Here is an 11,828-nt window from a genome sequence, read left to right on the forward strand (position 1 = left end):
ATACCAATATTGGTGCGTTTGAGGGGTTGAATTTAAGATGGTGAGGAGGCTAGGCTACAGCCCACTGGAGCCACTACCAGAGGAAGAAGGATTGTGTCCGTAGTCGCCTGTGTTCCCATAATCGCTGCTCGTGTAGTCTTGGTTGTCCATTACCATTTCCCTGATTCTTTTCATGTCTTCGCTGTATAAACTCGATTCATGCTCGCCGCTCTCGTTCGTTGGGCTGAACCTTGAAGTTTGGGTAGCCGCCACTACCCCTTTTACCTCATCCAATGGAAACTCATCCTCCAGTGCACGCACAATCTGTTATATTGATCAAAGTATGTGATTTCCTTTCAATATATCACCAGGAATGGAATAGGGTAGGCTTGTAAACGAATCCATCAAACACGAATGAAATTATGTTTATGTTCGTTCATTTAACTCTAACCGAACGGATACAAACAATCAAACGAACAAACTTCTTGTTCGTGTTCGTCTATGTTCATTCGTTAAAATGACAAACGAATACAAATGAAAACAAACAAACATAAATTTAAACGATTTAAAGTTTTTTTTCAATCTATCGTAAAATGAAAAGGATAGTTTAGCTACTGGATAAGAAATACTTACGTGAATAAAATTAAACGAACACAAAGAACGATCGTAAACGATCAAATTACCGAACGATCACGAACACAAATGAACGAACGAGTCATTTGTTCGTGTTGGTTCGTTTAATTAAATGAACAAAACATCTTGTTTATGTTTGTTCCTGTAATAAATAAACAAACATAAATGGACTTTACGTTGAACGGTTCACGAATGATTCGTTGAACGGTTCACGAATGATTCGTTGAACGTTTGATTCGTTTACAGCCTTAGACGGGAAGTTATAAATTCATCCATAAAATTTATATTTTCTATTAATAATACGTTTTTATCTTTTTAAAATTTTATAAATTCGTTAATATAAAATTTTATATACGTCTTTAAAGATGGATTATTATAGTCGTACCTGTCGCATTTTCGGTCTTCTTCTAGCAGAATGCCTAATACATGCACCAGCATCTCCTGGTGGACAAAATTGTTCTCTAGGCGCGGGTCCACCAATTCTCCAAAGTTTCCAGTATTCATTGCAGTCTCACAAAAAGGTCTAGCCGGATAATTTATTTATACGTACGGTTGAGATTAACAATGAAATTACTGATATTATATATGTAATTAGAATAGAAATATATTTGGTACCCAATCGACTAAACTCTCGTCCATATTCGAGTTGAGATCCAAAGGTCTACGTCCGGTTATCAACTCCAAGAGCACAACACCAAAGGAGAAAACATCGGATTTCTCTGTTAGCTTGCCACTTGATGCATATTCAGGAGCTAAGTAACTGCATTTGTTGATTATAAGGAAACAAATCAAATTACGCTAAAGATCAAATCTAACCAAAAGCTTGTGGATTCGAATAATTGGATCAGTTTCTCTCACCCAAATGTTCCCATGACACGAGTTGAGACATGAGTATTGTTATCCTGAGTAAGTCTAGCCAACCCAAAATCAGCCACCTACAAATTTGTATAAATGGAGATATGTTTGAAATAATTCGATAAATTTATTCGAGGTTATTGCATAATGCATGCCTTAGCTTTGAAAGTATAATCAAGTAAGATGTTGGCAGATTTGATGTCTCTATGAATGATGCGGGGGTGGCCTGAGTTTCCATAAATGGGTTACAATCTAGAATAGAAATGGATGGAATGTAAATTGGAGAGTTTAGTAATGTTATATGAAATGATACTTACAATCTTCATGCAAGTATGCAAGTCCTTTAGCTGCCCCCAATGTGATTTTGAGCCTAGTAGGCCAATCCATGGGGCCTTTCTCTACAAAGATGGCATAAAATATGAAAACTTTGAACTGGTTTTATTAGATAGTATTATCATTATCCCTTTGCTTACCATGAAGGTGGTATTCGAGTGTTCTATTAGGCAAAAATTCATAGACCAACATCCTTCTTTCTCCGGCTATGCAATACCCAACGAGAGACACAAGGTGCCGATGATGGACACGGTTGATCGTCTCGACTTCGGCTTGGAATTCACGTTCGCCTTGCCCGCTACCGGATTTGAGACTCTTGATGGCCACTTCCTTGCCGCCGGCCAAAACACCTTTGTGGACATACCCAAACCCACCTTGACCTAGCAACTGCCCTTGTGAGAACCCAAATGTTGCTATAGATAGCTCTTCATAACTGAATGAGCTTTGGTTGAGCCCTAGTAGCAATGGCGATGCATGCGTGGGTTGTGGCACAGGTTGTCGATTGCATTGGAGGTCATTTCACTAGAATAAGACGTATGCCCTTGTGGTGACGGTGTTTGTTGCCACCCTCCGTTGTCGGCTGCTCCACCCGGTGGCGGTGCTAAATTAATGGCACCGTTGCTATTAGCTTCGCACCCATATCCACCGTCACCTATACATTAAAAACATGATTTATCGAAAGGCATAGCGTTTTTCTCACGGATTGCGGTGAGTTTCTTGAAATATTTACCTTGTGGTTGTGTGTAATTATTGTAATATTGCATGTGATTGTTATGTGTTGACGAAAACGGGTAAAGAAAACGAAAGAACACGAGAATTTTACGAGGTTCGGCAATGTGCTTACGTCCTCGGTGCCTAGGCGGCGCTAAAATTTTATTCAATGATTTTATAGGTCTAGGTTACATCTCTATTTATAATAGAAAACCCTGGTACATAATTACAAAATCAACCCTGTACCGTACCGCGGGGCTGCGCCCCCGCACCCCAACCCACATAATTTGTAACCCCACAACAAGACTTTCTTTGTAAGGACAGTTGATGTTCGCTTCGCTCACTCCGCTCCATCTACTGTCCTCTTTACTGGTATATTTATGAGCCATACCTAACAAATCTCCACCTTGGCGAATATCCTGCCCCTTGGAAACTTCAGTGTGGGTTGGGTTACCTTGCTTCTTTAACAACTCGAAACATTCAACAAGTCCAAGCAATGCTTGAACTTGTCTGTCGTAACTGGCTTGGTGAACATATCAGCGGCATTCTCATCAGTATGTACCTTCTGAAACAAAACCTCTCCAGATGCAACCAACTCTCTGATCTTGTGGAACCTTACATCAATATGTTTAGTTCTAGCACGATACACCTGATTCTTAGCCAAGTGAATAGCACTTTGATTATCACAAAGCAACTGAACTCCACCTTGTTGAACACCCAACTCCTTCACTAAACCAGTAAGCCATAAAGCTTCTTTTGCAGCTTCAGCCGCTGCCATGTATTCAGCTTCAGTTGTAGATAGTGCCACGACAGATTGAACAGTAGACTTCCAACAAATAGGCCCTCCACCAAGAGTAAACACATACCCTGTCGTAGATCTTCTATTATCCAAGTCACCTGCATAATCTGAATCCACATATCCTACAACCAAAGGATTATCCCGCTGACTCCCAAAAACAATTCCATGTCCCACAGTACCCTTTAAGTACCGAAAGATCCACTTGACTGCATCCCAATGTTGCTTACCAGGTTTAGACATGTACTTACAAACTTGACTAACATCATGAGCTAAATCAGGACGAGTACATACCATCGCATACATCAAGCAGCCAACAACATTAGAATACGGAACCTTTGCCATATTTTTAGCTTCCTTATCTGTCTTAGGGCACTGTTCTGATGAGAGCTTAAAGTGATTCGCCAATGGAGTGCTAACTGGTTTCGTGCTGCTCATCGCAAACCTTTCTAGCATTTTCTCAACATAACCCCGTTGAGATAGCCGCAGTTTCCTTGAGTCTCTGTCCCTGCAAATTTCCATTCCAAGAATTTTCTTTGCAGCACCTAAATCTTTCATATCAAATTCCTGACTCAATAAAGTTTTCAAACCGATAACATCATCCATGTTCTTCGCAGCAATCAACATATCATCAACATACAGTAATAGAAAAATAAAAGAACCATCATCAAGGCTCTTAACATAGACACAACAATCATACTCACATCGGTTGTAGCCAATCTTGATCATATAGGAGTCAAACCGTTTATACCACTGTCTCGGAGACTGTTTTAACCCGTCAAAGATTTCTTCAATCTGCAAACTAAATGCTCGTTTCCAGGTTGAGTGAAACCTTCAGGTTGCCACATGTAGATCTGCTCCTCTAAATCACCATGCAAAAAAGCAGTTTTAACATCCATCTGCTCTAAATGCAAATCCCAACTAGCCACCAATGCAAGTACTGCTCGGATTAAAGTGTGCCTGACCACAGGAGAAAAGATTTCATCATAATCAACTCCTTTCTGCTGTGAAAAACCCTTCGCTACCAAACGAGCCTTGAACTTCTCCCCCTCTTTTTCTGTTACTGCTGGTTTCTTCTTATACACCCATTTGCAACCAATCGACTTCTTACCCTCAGGAAGGGGAACTAACTCCTATGTGCGATTGTGATTCAAAGACTCCATCTCCTCAACCATGGCTGCCATCCACTTGTCGTTTTCCTGACTAGTAACGGCATCATGAAAAGTAACTGGATCATCATTGCTAACAGTAAGTGCAAAAGATACCAAGTCTTCAAAACCCAATCTGTTCGGAGGCTTTATATTCGTCCGTCTCACCCTGTCTCTGGCGAGACTATAATCCTGCAAATCATCCGTAGTGGAACCACCAGAAGTCGGTTGAGAAGTTTCTGGTTTCTCAACTGGAAACTGCTCGAAATCTACCACTGTCGTGTCTTGCTTCTGCTGCAACATAGACTGTTCATCAAAAACGACATCTCTACTAATCACAACTTTCTTCGCAACTGGATCCCAGAACTTGAATCCTTTGACACCTTTCTTGTAACCCAGAAAAATGCACTCCTTCGATTTTGCATCAAGTTTGGATCTCTCATCAGCAGGTACATACACATAAGCAGGACAACCAAAAATCCGTAAGTTATCAAAACTAACATCATGACCAGTCCATACCTCTTCTGCAACTTTCCCAGCCAGCGATGCCCTTGGCGATCTGTTGATAAGGTAACACGCCATGTTAACAGCCTCAGCCCAGAAGTGTTTGGGAAGCCCCGCATTCAACCGCAAACATCTGGCTCTTTCATTCAACGACATGTTCATTCGTTCCGCAACACCATTCTGTTGTGGTGTCTTGCGCACTGTAAAATGCCTCTGAATCCCATGCTCCTTACAGAATTGTAGGAACTGTGAATCTGTGTACTCCGTACCATTGTCAGACCGCAAACACTTGATTTTTCGTCCTGTTTGGTTTTCTACCTCAGCTTTCCACAGCTTGAACTTCTCAAAAACTTCATATTTCTGTTTCAAAAAATACACCCAAACTTTCCGTGAAAAATCATCAATAAAAGTAACATAGTACCTAGATCCACCCAAAGACGATGTCGTGGAAGGCCCCCATACATCAGAATGCACATAATCAAGAATCCCTTGAGTTGTGTGCTTCGCAGTCTTAAAACGGACTTTAGTCTGTTTACCAAGAACACAATACTTGCAAAAAACGAGCTTACAGCTTTTGACACCATGCAACAAGTTTCTCTTGTGTAATTCTTCCATACCACGTTCACTAAGATGAGCAAGGCGCATATGCCACAATTTTGTCGTATCATCACAGGACTCAACAGAGTGAACTCCACCTGCAACGGTACTCCCTAACAATCTGTAGATATTCCCTGCAGTCATCTTGCCTTTCATCACAGTCAATGCTCCTTTAACAATCCGAATGGTTTCCCTATCCTCGTCAGCCTTAGGGATAAAACCATTCTTGTGCAAAGTGCCCAAGGAAATCAAATTCTTCTTCAAGTCTGGGATATGTCGAACACCACTCAACGTCCGAACGGAGCCATCGTGCATCTTAATTCTGACATCACCAATACCAACAATATTGCAACATCGATCATCACCCAAATAAACCGAACCAGAATTAACCGGCTTGTATGTCGAAAACCATTCCCTATTTGGCGTGATGTGATAAGAACATCCAGAATCAAGAATCCAAGCATCCGTCAATTGTGTCGTTGAAATAGAAAGCATATCACCCTCACTGCAATCAGAAGTATCATCCTCGACCACGTTCACAGACTTGGATGAGCAATCACGCTTCTCATCAGTCTGCTTTTTCAACTTCGGACAGTCTCGCTTCATATGTCCCGCCTCCTTGCACTTGTAACAATGAATCGTCTTCTTATCCCTGGATTTGGATCTGGAATTCCGCTTCCCGGACCCTGCCTTCTCTGGCTTCCGTCCACGATCTCGATTACCCTTGACATATAAGCTATCGGCTTGAGAGCTTTCCCCTGCATTCTGCTTCCGCTGGTTGTGAGCCAACAAGGCTGCAGTAATCTCCTCGACGTTGATAGTCTCTTTCCCATATGTAAGAGTAGTCACCATGTGTTCGTAAGAGGAAGGAAACGAACACAACAGAATCATCGCTCTGTCTTCATCCTCAATTTTCACATCAAGCCGAGCCAGATCAGAAACGATTTGATTGAAGACATTCACGTGTTGCGCCAAATCGTGATCGTCCTGCATCTTCAGCCCATACAGCCGCTGCTTCAGATACAGTTTTGTCGTTAAGGATTTGGACATAAACTGACTTTCCAACTTCCTCCAAATTTTGTCTGGAGACGATAGATGCATGACGTGATACATGACCTCGTCCACCAAGCATAATCGTATGGTTCCTGCCGCTCGCTGCTGCAATTCTTCCCAATCTTCCTCATCCATCGACGCCGGCTTTGTAGGTCGCAAAGCCTTCAAGATCCCTTGCTGCGCCAATAGATCCTTCACCCTCGTTTGCCATAATCCGAAGTTACCCTGACCATCGAATTTTGCGACTTCGAATTTTGCTCCTGGCTCTGATACCAATTGTTGACGAAAACGGGTAAAGAAAACGAAAGAACACGAGAATTTTACGAGGTTCGGCAATGTGCTTACGTCCTCGGTGCCTAGGCGGCGCTAAAATTTTATTCAATGATTTTATAGGTCTAGGTTACATCTCTATTTATAATAGAAAACCCTGGTACATAATTACAAAATCAACCCTGTACCGTACCGCGGGGCTGCGCCCCCGCACCCCCAACCCACATAATTTGTAACCACACAACAAGACTTTCTTTGTAAGGACAGTTGATGTTCGCTTCGCTCACTCCGCTCCATCTCCTGTCCTCTTTACTGGTATATTTATGAGCCATACCTAACATTATGATACATTTTCTTCTTCTTCTTTCTGCAGAATACTACAATAACGAGCGTTATAGTGATAACGAGCAATAAAACAACGCCGGCTGTAAGACCAATTATAAGCGGCAACTGTGACGATAAGTTATTTGAATTTGATCCATCGTCGCCATGCAATGAGTGTAGTTTTGGTGGTGGAGTATGATGAGTTGGGGGTGGTGGTGGTGGTGATAGTGATGGTGGTGGTGGTGGTGGTGGAGTTGGTTGTGGTGGCGGTGGCGGTGGCGGTGGAGGAGTTGAGTCTGACTCTTGTTTAGGAGGTGGTGGCGGTTTCTCTGGTGTTGATGGTGGTGATTGTGGTGATTGTGAAGACGACTGCGGTGGCGACTGAGATGGTGGAGGTGACGACGTCGAGTTATTCGATGACGAATTAGGCGGTGAGGAAGAAGATGGCGAAGGCGGAGAATTCTCCGGAGCATTAGCCGCCATTGGGGGGTTTTCCGGCAATGTTCAACCTTAAAAATATGCCGAAAAATGCCCCCTCTTCCCCTCCCTCTCCTCCAAAGGATGCCTGCCAACAATAGAGATTAGATGAATGATATACAAAACAAAAACAAATTATACTAATAACAATTATCTTCATTCCATAATGTTAGCCATGAAGAGGAAAAGAAAATAAAATAAAAGTGAATGAAAGTACCTTGAGGAGAATTGTGGGAGAATTCTCAGGCAAGAGATATTTGATTGCTAGGTAATAGCCCCACCAACCATTCTGACAGCTTCAAGTTTCATGTCCTTCCCTGAATCGTCTCCTAATATGGAGGACAATCTCTATATTTAAAGTTTTTAAGGAAAACGACACAATTGATATAATTCTACATTTGGTCATAAATATTTATACATTCAATCAATTTCATACTAAATATAATTTAATTCAGTAAATTTAATTCACCAATTAAATAGTGACATATGTCACTATTAAATTAAATTGTTTTTTTTCTATAATTTATTTTATTTATCTACCAACCGGATTCACCATCTGGTGAAAACCAAATTACAAATAGAAATAGGGCATTGGAGGTTCAAACCTGGGACAAATGGAGCAGAATAGAGACGCCTAGCCACTTTTGGGACCCAATTAATTAACTTACACCCAAACTGTAATTAATGTTATGTTGTGTTATGCAATTCAAGATTTCTAAAACTAATTAATTAATTGAATATTATTTTCTTAATTATTTATAATCTATGAATTTTATTATTTAGAGTTAATTGCATTACATGTTCTCAAAGTATGAAAATTATGAACCAATACCAAATATTTCAGTAGAAGATTATAAAAAGATCAACTAAATTTTGATTAAATAAAACTAATTCAAAACATGACAGTAATGAATATGTATAGCTTTGACAGTTCAATCTAATATTAACAATGCATATATTAACGCTCTAAATGCTAGGAAAAATAAATTTGATCATTGTCTTCAACATATATACGTACAATATAATGGTTTACCGACATTCACTCTTGATCAACATAATACAAGCAAAAACAACCTCAAAAAAGCAAGACCAAAATTTTCACATGTTTTGTCCTGAAGATTAAGAAGATAATCAATTAGAATATAATGATTTATTGTTAATGATAATTGTCTGGTTTAAACTCACTAGTTGACTATACTTGTCTCTTATCTTTTTATTATCATTCTCTCTCTTGCACTCATTTATGAAGATGTTTCAGATTATTAAGGGTAACAAGAGGTATAAAATTGAATTTTCAAGATGTGAAGATTTTGCTTCATTTTTATCAATGCCCTTAATTTTCTTTGTACTAGTCGAATTTCTTTAGCAGTTGTTAGATTAACCTTAACAACCTATATTAACATTTATACCTAATTTCCGGTAGAAAAAATAACATTTTAGGTAGTGCTTAATATTAACATTTTCGGTAGAAAAATAATATTTTAGGTAATGTTTTATTGAAAATGTAAAAATAAAATATTAACATTTCCAGTACCGCATTTCCTTAATCATATATTAGGCTACATTTCCTTAAACATTCCTGTCGCGGCCGTTTTTCGGTTGGCCAGAAATTAGGCTTCGACTTGGATTAAACGAATTGGAGTCGCCACCGATCATTTATTTTAAAACAAATGGGTTGATCGGATACCCTATTTCTTACCTGATCTGAGTCTTTCCAAGGATATGTCGGATTCGAGAGTCGGTTACAGTTAAGGAAGGGATAGCACCCTTGAACTGCCCTTTCGGTACTACGCAATTTCATATTGTCTTAAATTAAGAAAATTGTAATTTAAAATTACAAGGAAAAATACAATCCCAATTACTTACCTTAGATAGTTTTAAAGGTGTACCCTTAAGAAACTAAAGAAACGTGTTAGATAAAAAATGAAAATAAATAGAATAAAGAAAATAAAAAAACGACCAAAATAAAGGAATAAAAAAATAGTAAAGAAAAAAAATGAATACGATAAGAAAAATAAATTGAATAAAAAAAGAATAATAATATATACATAATAAATGAGTAAATAAAAAAATAAGAAGAAAATACAAATAAATAAAACAAATGTAAAGAAGATAAAAAAATATATAAAGAATATACATAAAAATGAAATAGAGGAAAAAAAGTTAAATAAAAATAAATAAAATAGAATAATAATAATAATACTAATAATAATAAAAACATTAAGTAAAGAGTAATAAAAGAAAATAAAAATAGAAGGGTATAAGAATAATAAATAAAATATGCGTATATATGTAATAATAAATAAAATATTTGTAACAAATAAAAAATAAATGAAAAAATGTATATATATAATAATAATACATATAGATAAATAATAGAGAGAAACAAAAAATAATGGTAGGAAAATTAAATAAAATAAGATAAAAATATATAATGAATATGCATATAAATAAAATGTTTTAAAAATAATAATAAATTAAAAAAAGATAAACCAAAATAAAACATATAAAATATAATAATGATAATGAAGTATATATAATAATAATAGTAAGAAAAAAATATTAAAAAATTAAATTTTTTAAAGTTCTTCCTCTCCTCTTTCCAATTGTTCGAACGATTTTCACAAAATAACTCCGGGGTTCCGTAGATCTAAAAAGTTAATTTCGAAAGAAAAAAACCTTCGTCATCGGCCTTTTGAGTTTTTGTGGGTTTATAAATCGAAAGCAAGAAACAAACGAAACATGCAAGTCTAACAACCGAAAAATGTAAGGCTTTTTACCTTTGTTGCCTTCGAAACTTTGCAAAAAAAATGCTTTGATTGCTCCAAATTTTCTGTTCATATTTCATCTATAAATTGTCTGTCACAATAGTGAGTTACAATGACTATTTATAATACTTATGGATCATATTTTTAGGAGTTTGAATCATAGTAAAACTCTATCTTATTTTTAGGAGTTTGAGTCCTAGTAAAACTCTAACGTTATGTTTGTTTTTTGAATCCCACTAAATTAGGGTTGTTGAGAGTGTTGTACCTAGATGAAAATGTGTGTTGACAACTGCCCCTCTTTGCCCATAATAATGTAACGGGGATAGGGCAAAGTTGAAAATTGGCTCTGATGTAGGAATAACTCCCTGTCGAATTGAGTTACGGATGACTCCTCCGTCGTGAAGTTGAGTTCATCTTGAAATGATATGGAATTGAAGCCATAGTTCAGAATTTGAATCAGCACGTGGCTTCTCGTTGCCCATCGGTCTTCTTCTTGGTTTAAAGACTTTGGATCAGAATCGAACTCAGAAATATTCGTTGACATATATCTTTTCTTGACTTAAGCTATGCTGCTTGAAAATGGTTGCTTGTCACTAAGGCACGGCTAACCCAGGTCCTCTTCTCGACTTGAAAACCTTGACTGTCATCGGAAAGTAACGTGATTGATGTGTCATCGAGCTGAATGGAGTCGAACTCGATCAATTTATTGACAGATAACCCTTATTACCTTGGGCTATTATGTAAATTTGGTTTGCCTCTGAGCTGAGTGTAATCGAACTCGAAGGTCTTCGGTTGGCAGATAGCCCTTCTCGACTTAAGCTATACTGCAAATGATGTGCCTTGGAGCTGAGCGTAGTCGAACTCGAAGGTCTTTTGGTGACAGATAACCCTTCTAGCCTTGAGCTATGCTGTAAATGATGTGCCCTCGAAGCTGAGTGTAATCGAACTCGAGGGTCTTTGGCAGATAGCCATTCTCGACTTAAGCTATACTACAAATGATGCGCCTTGGATTTGTTGAATACATTAACTGGAAACATGTTGCTCATTGTTGAGTTGAGCTGAACTGGATTTGTTCTGAATTTGTTCTCGAACTTATATGAAATTGATTATGAAATCTGTAGATATGTCAAGTCGGTTGAGGAGAAGTTTCTCACTACTGAGTTAAGCAACCACCATCGTTCTTTAAAGGCACTTGTTAATCGAGTATCCTTCATCTTGAAGTCAAAACTGGATTCTAAAAGCTGCAAAAATCATGTATGCTAAAATGATGAATGTGATGCTCTTAAGTATGCCTAAGATGCATGCAACATGAATGAGTTATGTTTTATCTCTTGGATTGGAGTCCCGTGTTTTGTCTGCCAATCTGGTCCTTGGAATCGA

General features: G+C 38.1%; 1 pseudogene; it reads right to left on the reverse strand.

Annotated features, from left to right (window-relative positions):
- Window positions 1-54: 54 nt before the first annotated feature.
- On the reverse strand, window positions 55-7,764 carry LOC120204987 (annotated as a pseudogene).
- Window positions 7,765-11,828: the final 4,064 nt, after the last annotated feature.

This window comes from Hibiscus syriacus, unplaced genomic scaffold (assembly GCF_006381635.1).
Source record: "Hibiscus syriacus cultivar Baekdansim isolate YM2019G1 unplaced genomic scaffold, ASM638163v2 tig00011820_pilon, whole genome shotgun sequence".
Taxonomy (NCBI): domain Eukaryota; kingdom Viridiplantae; phylum Streptophyta; class Magnoliopsida; order Malvales; family Malvaceae; genus Hibiscus; species Hibiscus syriacus.